At 37.3% G+C, this 15149-nt stretch overlaps 1 pseudogene; it reads right to left on the bottom strand.

Annotated features, from left to right (window-relative positions):
- Window positions 1-3761: 3761 nt before the first annotated feature.
- Window positions 3762-5271, bottom strand: LOC144254320 (diphthamide biosynthesis protein 3-like; annotated as a pseudogene).
- Between the last annotated feature and the right edge of the window lie 9878 nt (window positions 5272-15149).

Raw genomic sequence — 15149 nt, 5'->3', positions numbered from 1 at the left:
AGGCAGGGCAACAGTTGGAGTCTGGTGATGGCAGACTGTGGTGGAGCCCAGGAGAAGGGAGTACATTGCTGTGAGAGCATGTGGAAGAAGCAACTCACGTGGTGAGGCATAGCAGGGTGGTCAAGGAGAACCTACCTGAGGAATCAGTATCTAAGCTTCCACCTGATAGAGGACATGGATCTGGTCAGAAGAGAGGGGAAGAAATGTCTGGGCAGAGAGGAGTGTGTGAGAGCATGACCTCAGGTATAGGATGAGACACTGGGATTTTTTATTGGTGGACATTTTGGTGACTGGTGACTCCTTGGTGTTCACTACATCATCTTTATATATCACGACACATAGTAAATGCTCAGTAAATACTCTCTGAATAACTTAATGAGGAGGGGAAGGCATTTGATTAGAGTAAAAGGTGTAATGGGAGAATGGGGATGGTGGGAAGGGATTTGAGGAATCCCCAGATGGCGGACATGGAGCTACTGGATTTGTTTGCCCAGCTGGATTTTGGTTTGGCTTTGGGTCCACCCCTTCTTTCTATGCCCTTGATTTTGTGAATGGAAATATTTACTCTGTACCATTATATACTGGCTACTTGTAAACTGCTTTTAATTTTACAGGAGCTCACGAGGTGAGATTGCCTTGAGCCTCAGAGGAGACTTTGGATGTGAACTTCGAGTAATCTCTGAATTGTTGAGATTGTGGGGGCTCTTAGAAAGGGACTAAATGTCTTTTCCATTGTGAGATGGTTGTGACCTTTTGGGGGGACAGGGGTGGAATGTTATGGTTTGGATGGGATTCTCTCAGAGAACCAAACCCTAACCCTAAGTGTCACCCCAAAATTGTGAGACCATGCAAGAGGGTTTAGAGGAGAAATGATTGGGTTATGGCCTTAACCTAATTAGTGAATTCATCCCTGATGGGATTAACTGAGTGGTAACTGGAGGCAGATGGGGTGTAGTTGGAGGAAGTGGCTCATTGGGGGTGTGGCTATGGGGTATATATGAATCTGAGTATATGAATCTCTCTCTCTGCTTTCTGATCGTAAGGCAAGCTGGTTCCCTCTGCCACACTCTTACGCCATGACATCCTGCCTCACCTCGAGCCCTGAGGAACGGAGCCTGCTCTCCATGGATTGAGACGTCTGAAACCATGAGCCCCTAAATTAACCTTTTCCTCCAAAAACAAATAAACAAAAAGATGGTACAGTATCTCCTACATTTATATTAGCCAAACAAATACGTTCTTTCCTCTTTTGTTCTTGTTATTTCTCTTATAAGCAACAGTGTCCGAGGGTACATAAAAATTCCTTTAGAATTGAATATTTTGTGAAGTGTGTCTGTGTCCATAAATCACACTTGCAAACACATTTCCCAAATCAATATCTCCGAAGACCATCCAGACAGACCCTTTGTTTGGCTCTTTAGGGTAGGATGCCCTGTTCACCCTTCCAAATGTTATTAATGCTCAAAGGTTGATTGCAGTTGTCATGTCCTCCTAAAGCATTTTCTGATTCACCTCTTCCACTTCTCTTTTCCTGCATAGTCTAATGTGGTTTCCATCACCTTTGAGTCCATAGCACTCATGGTTGTAATTCTCTAATGGTGCATTTTTTTTTTCTTTTTCATCTCCCATTTTTTCTCTATTAAATTACTAAAAAGCTTATGGCAATATTTAGGTACTACAGAAGTATACAGCATCAAAAATGAAGCCTCTGTATTTGTGATCTCATCTGTTTACATACCTACTCTGTCCTGTTAAACAGATGTACTGTCCTTTTTAGGGAAGGTTTACTCTATAAAGTAGACCTCCTGTCAGCCTCCTCAGCATGTGTAGAATTCCAAAGAATGTTCAATCTATCTTTTAATTTGGATTTAAAAAATATGACACATTCTATAAAGAAATCCATGAGTTGGGGCTGGGGTTGTAGCTCAGTGGTTGAGCACTTGCTTCGCATGCATGAGCCACTTGGTTTGATCCTCAGCACCACATAAAAAAATAAATAAAATGAAGATATTGTGTCCATCTAAAAAATCTAAAAAAATATTAAAAAAAGAAAAAAGAAATCCATGAGTGGACAGGATATCTCTGTCCATTTTGTCTTGATCTCTTGGAAGGGAACAAGGGATTAATTCTCCAGGCTCTCTTCAGGGGCTCCAAATGTATTTTCCCACAATCAGAAATGAAAGTACCACCTCACCTTCCTGTTCCCTCCTTCCTCCCTTCACAGTCCCTCTGTTTCTTATCCCTTTTTTTCCCCTCTCACTTAAGGATCAGCAAGCCATTTCTGCAAAGGACCAGAGAGTCAATATGATGACTTTGGGCTGCACAATCTGTCGAACTATTTGGCTGTGCCACTGCAGTGCCAAGGCAGCCATAGGGCATGCATAAATGAATGATGTTTTGTGTTTCAACGAAACCTTGTGGACATTGAAATGTAAATCTCATAGAATTATTATGTCATGGAATGTTCTTTACAAACTTTTCCCCAACCATTTAAAATTGTAAAAATCATTCTAAGCTTGTGAGCCGTACAAAAACAGGTAGGCAGCTGATTTGACCAAAGGAACCATTGTTGCAACCTCTCTCTTAAATGCTCACTTCCCTTGTATTGATTTTTGATGAAGTTAACAATAATATTATATTCCTCTTAGAAGGGGTGGGGTAAGCATATGAATCTTCAGATTCTGGAGCTGGAGGAGGGAAGGTTAAAGAAGCTCTCAAATTGTAAATATCTTAAAGGCAACAAACAAAACAACATCAGGCCTTCCTGATGTTGAAGAAGACTCACGGACTAGATGATTTACTGCATATATTCTTTTCTTACAGTGCTGAAAGAGTATTTCTTTGCTAGGCTTGAGTTAAAACATTTTTTTTAAATTTTCAGATTTTACTTAGCATGCTAATACAATTTATCCTGATAATGAATTTATATGTACAGTTATAAAAATGTTTGGTGCTATCCAAGAAAACTGCTTCTGAATGTATAAAGTATATGCAGAACCCTTTAAACAGGTGACTTAATTTTCAAACTTAGAAGTGTGGTAACATCAAGTCATTGATGAAAACCAGAGTTTCCACCCCTGTAATTCATGATTCAGACAGTTTTGAGTTTATAAAGGTTTCAATCGCCCATTCTGTTCCAGCAAGCTCCCACACCTGAAATGAGAACTGACAGCTGAAAACCGATGACCCCATCTCCTATACCTGTACAGGTGAGGGATGACAAGCTGAACAGAACATGAACTCTAGATTGGGGAGACTGGTTGGTGAGGGAACTGAAAGTGCAGTACCGATGAAGCCATGGATTTTCTTTAAGTTAGAATAATAAAGCTGATGCCTAATTTCAAAGAAAGGGTTAATTTTAACCATCTTGGTAACTACTTAAAAACATAATCACTTTTTAATTAATAAATCCTAATGCTGAGTTAGTTGATGCTGTTATCAGATAGCGAATTGTAGGTTTAAGATATAAAAATAATAACTAAATGAAAGAAAGCACTGATTTAAAATTATCTTCCTTTAAATTCAGATGCATAATTAAGAATGCTTCCAATTTAACCTTCTGAATGTGAAATCTAGGTATGACATGTCTGGGCCCTCTTTTCTATCTGACGATGACCACTACAGTTGGGGGAAAGATCCACACGCTAACTAGGAAACGAGGAAATAGCTGTCCCTGTGAAAAAAAATCAGTTACTCTGCATTTGATATTTCCATCTGGGCTTATTCTCAACTGTTCAGGATGTGAATTCCTGAAGTTTTCTTCAGCATTTAACTAACTCTTAGTTAGTTGAAAGGGCTTGGGACACATCAATTTCTACACACATCAATTGATCCTTGGTGATAGAAAAGTTATCCCCACACTAGCAGGAGTAGAAATACATTTCGGAGTCCTCATGATATTGGAAGTCCTTGATCTCGACCTTGTCATGAAACACACCCTGTGAAGGGCTGTTCCCACAAGGCCTGTGCTGGTCTAACTTTCCCAAGGTGTGGTTCCCATCCCCAGGTGCAGGAACTAGAGTTAAAACATTTTTATGTACACATTTTATTCTACATAATTAGGTTATATTTCTGCAAATAAAGACTTTTTGAAAACTTTACTATCTTTGCCCCATCAATCCGAATGTCTGGTACAAATTTAGTGGTCAAATCTTTTGAAATGAATTGCTCCTGATAATTGCTGTCAACCGTACATTCTTAGCCACTGATTTTATCCTCAATCCATACATTTTACTCTTTTCTGCTATTCCTCATTTAAATTAGCAAACAAAAAACAAAAAGGACATATCTTCAAGATTATTTCATAAGCACAGACTATCTTGCAAATCAAAAGAGAGGACATATTTGCCTTTTTAGACCCAAGTTCATGTCTCCTTTTCTTAAATTGCAAGGCACAGTTTGCTGGGGATGGGGAATGCAAATCTTTTCATCCTTTTACCTGTATGAAATCTAAACGTGGTAGTTTTGTGTAGCTTTCTAAAAAGTCCAACAGTCTTGATGACTTGTATGAAAATGGCTCTTTCTGCCTGAATTTGTTTGAGTGTATCTTCTCTCAGTGATCCAAGTCGCTTCTGACAGCCTTCTCCACTCCATTCCTGTTTTTTCTGCCTTTCTTGAATTCAGATGTGGAATTCTCAGTAGACATGGTGTCTTCTTTGTATCACTAATGTCTGAGTTTTAATGACTGTGAAGAAACACACATTGGTCAAAATGGCAGAAGAGGAGACTGGGTCAGAGGGAGACTTCTTCCAGAACTCTTAAAACATGCCATTGACTCTGAATCTAAGCTAACACATTGGGGTCTTCAATTTATACAATTTTTCCCTGGTCAAAAAATAAAACGTCTAACAAGCCTACAGGTATACTCAGCAGCCATATTAAAGTTCTCATAAATCATTTATAGGTTGCAGAGTAAACACGCCTGGCTCTTTGTATTTTGGTTCTTTGGCTGAAAGCTCCGTTCCAGCTGGTCTCACATCAGTCTGGGTGTTTTTCCCAAACATTCAAGTTCCTCCTTCTGTGATCCTTTTTAAAAATATGAATAATTCTGTACAGCTATACATGGGGCCTAGGACGACAAATGAGAGATGGGCTCTGTTGTCTTTGGCAGCATGATGTTCTACTGCTCATACCCAGAGAGTAACCACATGCTGTCCTTACCTATAAAAGGCCTCTCATGTATGTTTTCCAGGAATCACACACCCACTTTCAAAGATAGGTCTCAATTCTGCTGATGCACCATGACAGCAGGAGCTGGAAAACTATACCCATGTCTGCTTTACATGGCTCCTGAGCTAAAATTGATTTTTACAATTTAAATTTCTTTTTGAAAAATCAAAAGAATATCATTTCGTGATGTAGGACATATTGTAGAATTCGAATTTCAGTGTCCATAAGTATTATAGTATCATAGCCGTCCTCTTTTGCAAATATGTTACTTAGAGTTGCTTTTGTGCTCTAATGGCGGAGTTGAGTACTTCTGGCAGAGATTTCCAGAAGGCCTGAAAAGTCCATTAGTTTTCTCAGTCCTAATTATAAAAACATGGACTTTGGATCAGACTTTCTGGTTTGAATTCTGGTTCTGCCTCCTATAACACAAAACCTGTAAGTTTTTCTTGTGTATAAAGTATTTTCTTATTTGTAAAATATATGTAAAGTTTGTCTACTTTATTGTTTTCTTGTGAAAATTATATGGCAACTTCTGCCTGTACTTCAATCCCTTTGATGTCATGGTTCAAATTATTCAAATTGTGGGTATTCCACTCCTTCCAGATTGTGTTAGTCAGGTTTTCATCACTATAATGAATACCTGACATAATCATCTTATAAGGAGAAAAGGTTTATTTTTGTCTCACAGCTTTGGAGTTTTCAGTCCATATTGATTGAGCCTGTTGCTTTTTGGCTGGTGGTGAGACAACACATAATGATGGAAATGTGTGGAAAAGCAAAACAACTCACCTCATGCCCAGAAGGTAAAAAAGAGAGAAAGAGACTGGGGTCCCACAGTCCTCTTGAAGAGGATGCTCCCAATTGCCTAAAGACCTCCCATTAGGCCCCACCTCTTATATTGTCCACCACCTCCTAAGAATGCCAAGCTGGGAACCACTAAACACATGGGTCTTTAGGACACTTAAGATCAAATGATAGCATCAAAAAATGCTCACATTTCAGAGAAGACTTTGCAAGATTGTGAATTTAACTAATACTTAGATTGAGCAAACAGCAGTGTCAATCATTTAGGTTTAGTTTTCCATTAGCTCAATTATAAGATGTTAAGGAACACTTTCAACATCACAGACAAGCCATGTATGGTTTTCCCTGCCTGGAGGTGGGAAATATGAAGTTTGAGCATGAATTCTGTAGCTTTACTTTATCTTGTGCACTCATTAGCCAACTAGCTTGGTCCCTAAGGGTCCATTTGCAGCAAGAGTACTGTCTCTATGACCAGGGGCACTGATTTGATCAGTAGGTTAGTCAATGTGTATATGGGCTTATTCCACACTCAGATCTCAGATCTGAGAATATTACACTTGTTATGTCTCAGTGTGACCATCTGATTTCTTTCATCATGCTCTTTGGTACTAAGTAATCAGCTGCAGTTTGGTTGTACATGAACCATTTGTTAGAGTGATGCTGGGTGGCTACCAAAGTTGGGGGAAGAAATAAAGAGCTGATCCTTGGGCCTGAAGAAGGAGTCAGGGAACTTGTGGGGATTTGGGATCACAGAACTCATGAACTCTCTCTTTGATGCTGCTTTCAGGTAACTCAGCTCCATCCCTATTGTCCCTGTAGCTTGGCATGAGATTCTGGCATCTGTAAAGCAAATCTTAGGGGCCACTGATGTGGGCAAGAGGGAAGGTCCTCCACTGAAATTCCTTCATTATCACATTATGTAGGTGAGTTGGAATAAAATTAGAGATATAAACTTCACCCCATCCTTTAATTATTTTTGGCTTTGGTGACGGAGAGTGAGAGCTTATTTTCCATATACCCTCAGCTTCCTAAACTACAAATCCATATAATAATACCCACTTCATCCTGTTGTTGTAAAGATTAAATAAAAGAATATGTGGAAAGTCACCTATATACCATGAATGGCATATAGTGAGCATTCAATGACTGGGAACTATTCCTGAATTATTGTTCTTTGCATCAATTTCTTTGCACAACAATGTATTCTCATCAAAAGCTGTGTTCTCAACCTCCAGGACTGGTAACCAGAGCCCCTTCATGTTCCTAGTAGAAGTCACAGAAGAAATTGCACTCAAGAATAAAGTTTAGGTCAGACATAGTTCACAACTTTTTAAACAAATTGTTTAGGTCCAGGACAAGGCTGTTTGTACACCAGGTCAGTAACTGTTTTTTGACCAATTTATGTGTTAGATTAAAATCTCCTTTAGGATAAGACTGGATATTCTCCATCTTTTTAAGTTCAATTCAGTTAACTTTTATTTTTAAAGAAGATGGAATCTAGTTTAGGCACAACTACGAGGGAGGGAAAGGTATATGGAGGACTTTTTGTTAATGGGAGTGAAGACATTGTCCCTCATTACAAGACAATTGCAGTGGAGGAGGAGGGGGTGTTAACCTAAAATTTTTGGAAGGCAGCTGGCTCTGGCAGCTACAGGGACAGGTGTAAGGTCACAAAGATTATAATCCTGTCCTGTGGCTCTCTCTGAGTATGATATTACTGAGAGATGCGATTCTGCTTTGTTTGTTGATATAAAGCAGTTTGTTTGACTACTGTAGCCTGAGTATATTTTACCAGTCAAATTGTGAGTGGGGAAAAAGTGGATACCAACTGGTTGTCTTCCTATGCATTTTACAACACAAAGATTTCACATGTCTAAGAGTTTCACAGTCAGCTCTCACCCTATGAATCATTTTAAATAAGAATAAGTAAGTCATAAAAATTTATGTATGCTCACAGAAATGCATCTCTAGGCTTTTTCCTATGTTCACTCTCAAAAATATTGACTCCAAAAAACAGTGAACTATGAGAACATTTGTTTTATCTTTGTGCTCTAGAAATTAAACTGGCTCTGCCCAAGTCTAGTATCTCCCAACAATGTAATATTATGTTGTAAATTACACTAAATTTATATCTATGTTCACATTCTTTTATCTTTGGGGAATTACTGAAGACCTCTGTTTTGTGCCACTGGTTAAAATACCATTTTAAATTATTTAAATTTTTTATCAGTGAAATTATTATAGCTATTTATTATTGTGTTTTTTGAGGGGGCTTGCATGTTCCTAGTATAAATTATGGGTAAGCATGATTTTTCAAACCTTTATACTAAATTGTTTTATAATAAATTACACCAAAACTGTGTGGGTTAAAACAACCATTTTGTTTTGATCATGGTTTATAAGACAGGACTTTGGGAAAGGGGTTGGCTGGCTGGATTATCTCTGCTCCTTGTGGTGTTGGCTGGGCAGTGGGATGGATTCCACTTCCAAGATGGCTTCTTCACTCACGTATCTGACTCCTCTGCACTTTTTGGCTTCCTCTCTCTCCATGTGGCATTTCATCCTCCTGTGTCTCTCCACATGCCCCAAGGGTTCTCATAGCATGACTGTCACAGGGAAGTTGTACTTTTTCAAGTGGAAGCTAGCTTCTGGGGGTAGAAGCAAAAGATGCAGCCACACTACATAAGGTCCAGAACAATATCACTTCCTCCATATTCTCTTGGTCAAAACAGACCAGGGCATGCATTCAAGAGAATGAAGAAATAGACTCCACCTCTTGGTGGAGGAGTGCCAAGGTGGCAGTGAAGAAGAGCTCATACAGTAGGAGACATTTTTTTACAGTCTTTGTATAATGCATTGTGCCACAGTAAGACAAATTTTAAACACTTCCCATAAATTAAAGCTTTTCCACAAAAAGTAGTAACTATTATCTCCACTATTTTTGCAGATAAAAAAACTGAGGTCCATGGAGCCAAATGATTGGCTCAAAGAGTACAAGTAGATTATCTTCTTTAAATAATGAGAAATCTCATTCCCCCACTGGAATGAAGTACACGTATGAAGACATGAATCGTGTGAATATACTTTGTATCCAACCAGAGATATGAAAAAAAGTGCTCTATTTGTGTAATATGAATTGTAATGCATTGTGCTGCCATATATAGCAAATTAGAATAAAAAATAAATAACTAATAAAATAGATCAGCTACTTTAAAAATAATAATAATGAGAAATCTGATGGGTGGACTCTGACTTCCTCCCTATCATACTCAAACCTGAGCATATTTGTATTCTTGTCTGAAAAAGAAAATTTGGTGGTTGTTTTAAAGCCTCTTATTTGAATATGAGAAATTTTATATAGCATATTAGAAAAACAGAAATAGGACATAAGTGATCTTTTCTTCTTCAAGAAGCCTGGGGTGTGATGGAAAGAACTGCAGGTGAATACTAGTGCTCCCATCTACTTGTGTGGAAAGTTGGGCAAGTTGCTTGAACTTCCAGGATATTACTAAAAATAAACCTGAAGCTACATGTCTTGAAGTGTTTTATATTAAAAAAGATTATGTATGGGTGATACTACAGCCTGGACAGAGAAGAAATGCAATAAATATTAGTTACTGAAGTGTGTGAATTCAGGAGCTACATAGAGTTTGATTTCCTTCCTGTTTACCTAAAAAATAAATCTCATTTATCAGGTGGGAGAGGTGTGACTCACCCTTGCTACACTCTTCTTTGCAGTTTGGCTCTGGGCTGGTGTGGCTAATCTTTTCCCCAGACTTCTTGTTTCTACTTTCTCTTAGTATCAGCTTAAATTGAATCAATTCAGGAGCTTTGTATTTTAGATTGTGCACAGAGAGAATTTCAATCAATATCCTTATAATTGTATAATTGGCTCATTTTGTATATTTGAATGCAAAATGACTTTGGGTAAAAAGGTATGCATTATTTGTGAATTTGACAATTTCTGCCAAATGCTCTCCTTTATATGTTTACCAATTTATCATCTCTTGCCAATGTAGGAGAGGTCTGTTTTCTCTCTTTGCCAACAGTGTGATTTAAAGCTCTTTGATCTTTTCTAAATTAGTCAGTGAAATATGGGATGCCATTATAATACAATTAGCCTTTCTCTTATTATGAGTGATGTTGTTTGCCTTCTCATGTGTACATGAAACATTTGTGAAACCATCTCTTCATATTGTTGTCCATAATTTTGTGTTGGAATATATAATACACATGTAAATTTTTTTTCTAAGATGACTTTTATATTAAGAAAATGAGCATTTTATTTGCATATGCAAATACTTTTCTAGCTCTTGCATGTGAGTTTGCCTTGTTTATGGTGTTTTTGTTATGAGGAATTATAAAAGTTTTATATAGACAAATTTTGTTTTTTTTTCCTGGGTATTCTGAGTTTTTCATCATTTTTAGAGATATTTTTCTCCATTCTAAGATGATGATAACAATCTCCCATGTTTTATTTTATATTTTTATTAATCATGCAAAACTTCCCCATCCACTTGATTATGACAAACTTGTAAAATTGGAAACTTTACATAAAAATATAGATTTTTGGTTTGGGAGATCTGCAGCTCTCTCACATGGAAACAACTGGCTTGTCCCCTCTGGACAAGACCAATCCTTTCCACTTTGCTAGGGTCCCTACCTTGCCCTTGTAGTCATTGGCATTCCAAGCAAGCCCTCCTAAGCAATTAAGCTTTCTGCCTCTGAATTGTAATCTTTCTGAGGTTAGTGAGTGGAAAGTCTGAGTTGATGAAAGTGTTGGGTTCTCTTTACATAACTGTCTGTTTTCTGTAAGATTTTATAAGACTCTCCATTTTAATATTATATTGTGGAGCTTCCAGAATTGGGGTACACATTGATATTCTGAAAGTAGGCAAATCCATAATGCCAATGTACATCTTGCTGAAGCATGCTATAGTGTGATATGGTGGTGCAGTTTAACTGGCAATTTATTTAAAACAATAATTTAAAAAATAATCATGGATTTAATTGGAGTATAAATCAATATTTGTATGTTTTTTTCCCCCAAAGATTAAACAACTTTAACTCATGTATGTGATCACTCTGACATGAGGGTCACTTAGGTATAAGTTTGACACCATTGGGTAATGTTTTCTATAACAAGTTTAAATATAGATAAAATGTTCTTCAGGTCAATGTTTCCTGCACTGTACTCATTTCAAACAGCTAATGTTGATTCAGAGCTCTGTTAAACAGAGTTATCAGGTAAAAGGGAGGTTAGTTGACTCATGAAACCAGGGGGATACTTTGAATTAACATACTATATAAATAAAGTTTCTATTAATCACAAGAAAATATTTCTATATGTGAGAAAAGGAATAAAAGTGGTAAGTCAAGAAGGAGAAATTACATTGTTGCTTAAAGTCTTTCAGAATTTTATTCAAATAATAGAGAACAGATTTATTTCAGATAATTATTTATCACATGCTTAAGGAATTACTTGTTGAACAGTAGAGAGTAGCTTGAGTACTTAAATCTGGGTGTGTAAAAAAGGATGATCGTGTAAATAAATATAGTCATGCATCTGATAAATTAATGCAATCAGTAAGCAATTTTGTCATCGTGTGGACAATTCAGAGTGTACATATACATACCTAGATGCAATAAATTCAGATATGGATAATTTATAAGTTCAAACAAAGAGAAACAGTGGGCTGAAAGTGGGTGGATATATACAATTATCCCAGGGAAGTACAAATTCAAGAAAATCACTATAGCCAGAATAATATTAGATAATATCTATTTTAAGGCAGAAGACATTTCAGAGATCATTACACAGTGCCTAGTTAATTTGGCTAAATTAAGAAATAAATCAACCATCACAAAGGGAGTTTTTCAGGTAACTTCTTTAGATATTTATAGACAGAACAGATAAACAGTCAGTAAATATATAGTTAGCCAGCTCTGTGGATATGTATGGAACACTTCTCCCAAATAGTGGGGAACATTCAGAGGATTTATGAAAACTGACCTTGATTTAGACATAAAGCACGTCTCAACAAAAATTAAGAATGAATGTCATATGAAGCACATTACATAAATACTGCAGTTAAGTTAGAAATCTATAATGAAAAGGTAACTTTAAGACACACACACCATGGGCTCAGAAATTGGAAAATATACTCCTAACTTCAGATGAATCAAAGAAGAAATCAATATGGAAATTTAAAAATACTGTGAAATGGACATTTTATGAAACTGCTGTTGATGGAAGTTGGTGGACAGTTGTTGTTTAGTTCCAGCTGTGATGTCAAAGATGCCAGGACTTCTGACTTTCCCCAAAGGAACCAGAAAATCATGGAAAGGGGAAATTTTCTGATTGTGGAACTGTGTCTGACTCTTCACCTTCCCCTGAAGCATTGGCAGGCCCATAGTTCACCCATTTGCAGTTTATGGGGGGAGTGGGAAACCACTGAAAGTTTAGTGTCCTGAAGAATTGATTTGATTTGAAATACTAATTAAACCAGAGACCCTGCATCTAATAGAAGGAGAAAAGTAGGCCCTGATCTTCATCATGTGGGATTAGGCCCCAACTTCCTTAATGAGACTCCTATAGCACAAGAATTAAAACCAAGAACCAATAAATGGGATGGAATCAAACTAACAAGTTTCTTCTCAGCAAAAGAAACAATCTGTGAGGTGAACAGAAAGCCTACATCCTGGGAGCAAATCTTTACCCCTCACACATCAGATAGAGCACTAATCTCTAGGGTATATAAAGAACTCAAAAAGATAAGCACCAAAAAACAAATAACCCAATCAACAAATGGGCCAAGGATCTGACAGATGCTTCTCAGAAGAGGATATACAATCAATTAACAAATATATATATAAAAAAATGCTCATCATCTCTAGCAATTAGAGAAATGCAAATCAAAACCACTCTAAGATATCATCTCACTCCAGTCGGAATGGCAGGTATTATGAAGACAAACAACAATAAGTGTTGAAGAGGATGTGGGGGAAAAGGCCCAATCATACATTGCTGGTGGGACTGCAAATTGGTGCAGCCAATATGGAAAGCAGGATGGAGATTGCTTGGAAATATTGGAATGGAACCAGCATTTGACCCAGCTATTCCTCTCCTAGGTCTATACACAAAGGACTTAAAAACAGCATACCTCAGGGACAGAGCCACATCAATGTATATAGTAGCACAATTCAAAATAGCTAAACTGTGGAGCCAGCAGCCAACCTAGATGCCCGTCAGTGGATAAATGGATTAAAAAAAAGTGGCATATATACACGATGGAATTTTACTCAGCAATAAAAGAGAATAAAATTATGGAATTTGCAGGTAAATGAATGGCTTTGAAGAAGCTGATGCTAAGTGAAGTTAGCCAATCCCCCCAAAACAAATGCCAAATGTTTTCTCTGATATAAGGAGGCTGCCTCATAGTAGGGTAGGGAGGGGGAGCATGGGAGGAATAGATGAATTCTAGATAGGGAAGGGGGTGGGAGGGAAGGGAGGGGGCAGGGGACTAGCAAGGACAGTGGAATGTGATAGACATTATCTAAAGCAGATGTATTAAGACACAAATTGGTGTCAATATATTTTATATACAATCAGAGATATGAAAAATTGTACTGTATAAGTGTAATAAGAATTGTAATGCATTCTGCTGTCATTTATTTTTTTAAAAAATCAATAAAAAAGAAATACTAAGGGGCCAGTAATATTCTATATATTATTGTTGCATACATAAGATATCTTATTTGTATATAATACACAAAATATTATACAAACATTTTAAAATAAAAAGATCCAAAGGTCAAATATTTTTTCCAATATGTAGATGCTAATTCACAATAGGGGGGGATGGGCACTAGAGAAGAATAGCATTACCTTAGATTAGGTAGAGGGAAGTGAAAGGAGGGGAGGGAAGGAGATGTGGGGATAGGAAGGACAGTAGAACAAAACAGACATTATAACTTTATGTATATATGTGACTGCATGACCAATATGATTCTACAATATGTGCACTTAGAAAAATGAGGAATTAATTCCATCTATGTATGATATATCAATGTGCATACTGTTATGCATGACTAATTAAAACAAATAACAAATTTTAAAAACAAGCACATAAAAAAATAAGTCTAGTTCAATATTTCACTTCCAGGTATATAAAATACATAGCACTTGATTTTGGAGCTTTCCAAATCACCCTCTCAGGCTGCACAGAATCTCAATAGTTTTTACAAGCACAAGAAGCCAGGCATGGTGGTGCATGCCTGTAATCCCAGGGGCTCAAGAGGATTGCAGGTTCAAAGCTAGCCTCAGCAACATAGCGAAGCTGCAAGCAACCTAGTGAAACCCTGTCTCAAAAAAAAACAAAAACAAAAACAAAAAACTGGGGATGTGGCTCAATAGTTAAGTGCCCCTAGGTTCAATTCCTGGTACATAAATAGATTAAATAAATAAACAAACAAACATAAGCCTAGGAAAATAAAAGAAGTCTCTGGTATTATAGCTCTGTGATGGTTGGAGAAATTGCTTCTTTGCTTTTATCTGTTTTTATTATTATTATCAATATTTAACTGATACATGAAATTATAAATAGGTATGAGGTACTATACATCTTTTAATACATGTACACATTGTGTAATGTCCAAATCAGGGTAAACCTATCTATTTTCTCAAATATTTATCCTTTTTTGGGGGGGAGGGGAGACTGGGATTGAATCGAGGGCTGCTTTATTACTAAAGAACCCTTTTTATTTTTGAAACAGCATCTCACTAAGTTGCTTAAGGCCTTGCTCATACTGAGGCTGGCCTTGAACTTGCAGTTCTCCTGCCTCAGCCTCTGGAGTCACTGAGATTACAGGTGTGTGCCACTGTGCTCAGCACAGACATTTGTCATTTTTTATGGTTTTGACACATAGTACACACCTAATAAATCTTGTTGTTAGTCACTAAGCCCCATAGGTAAAACAGATTGAGTAATGCCAACATTGTAGTGCAGTGGTGGTGGACAAAGCCTAGAGCCCTTTTCAGTCTGTTGAGTAAAGTGAATCAAGAAACCCAGGGAACAGCCAGCCTCGTGGAAGACCTGGGCTGGGAGGGCTGCTCTGAAATAGGAACTTCAGAACCATAGCAGAAGCAGAGTTGCAGAATAGGACTTATGTATAAG

This window comes from Urocitellus parryii, chromosome 4, assembly GCF_045843805.1.
Source record: "Urocitellus parryii isolate mUroPar1 chromosome 4, mUroPar1.hap1, whole genome shotgun sequence".
In the NCBI taxonomy this organism is placed as follows: Eukaryota; Metazoa; Chordata; class Mammalia; order Rodentia; family Sciuridae; genus Urocitellus; species Urocitellus parryii.
Note: the sequence above shows the minus strand (reverse complement) of the source record. Positions and strands in the feature narration are given on the sequence as shown.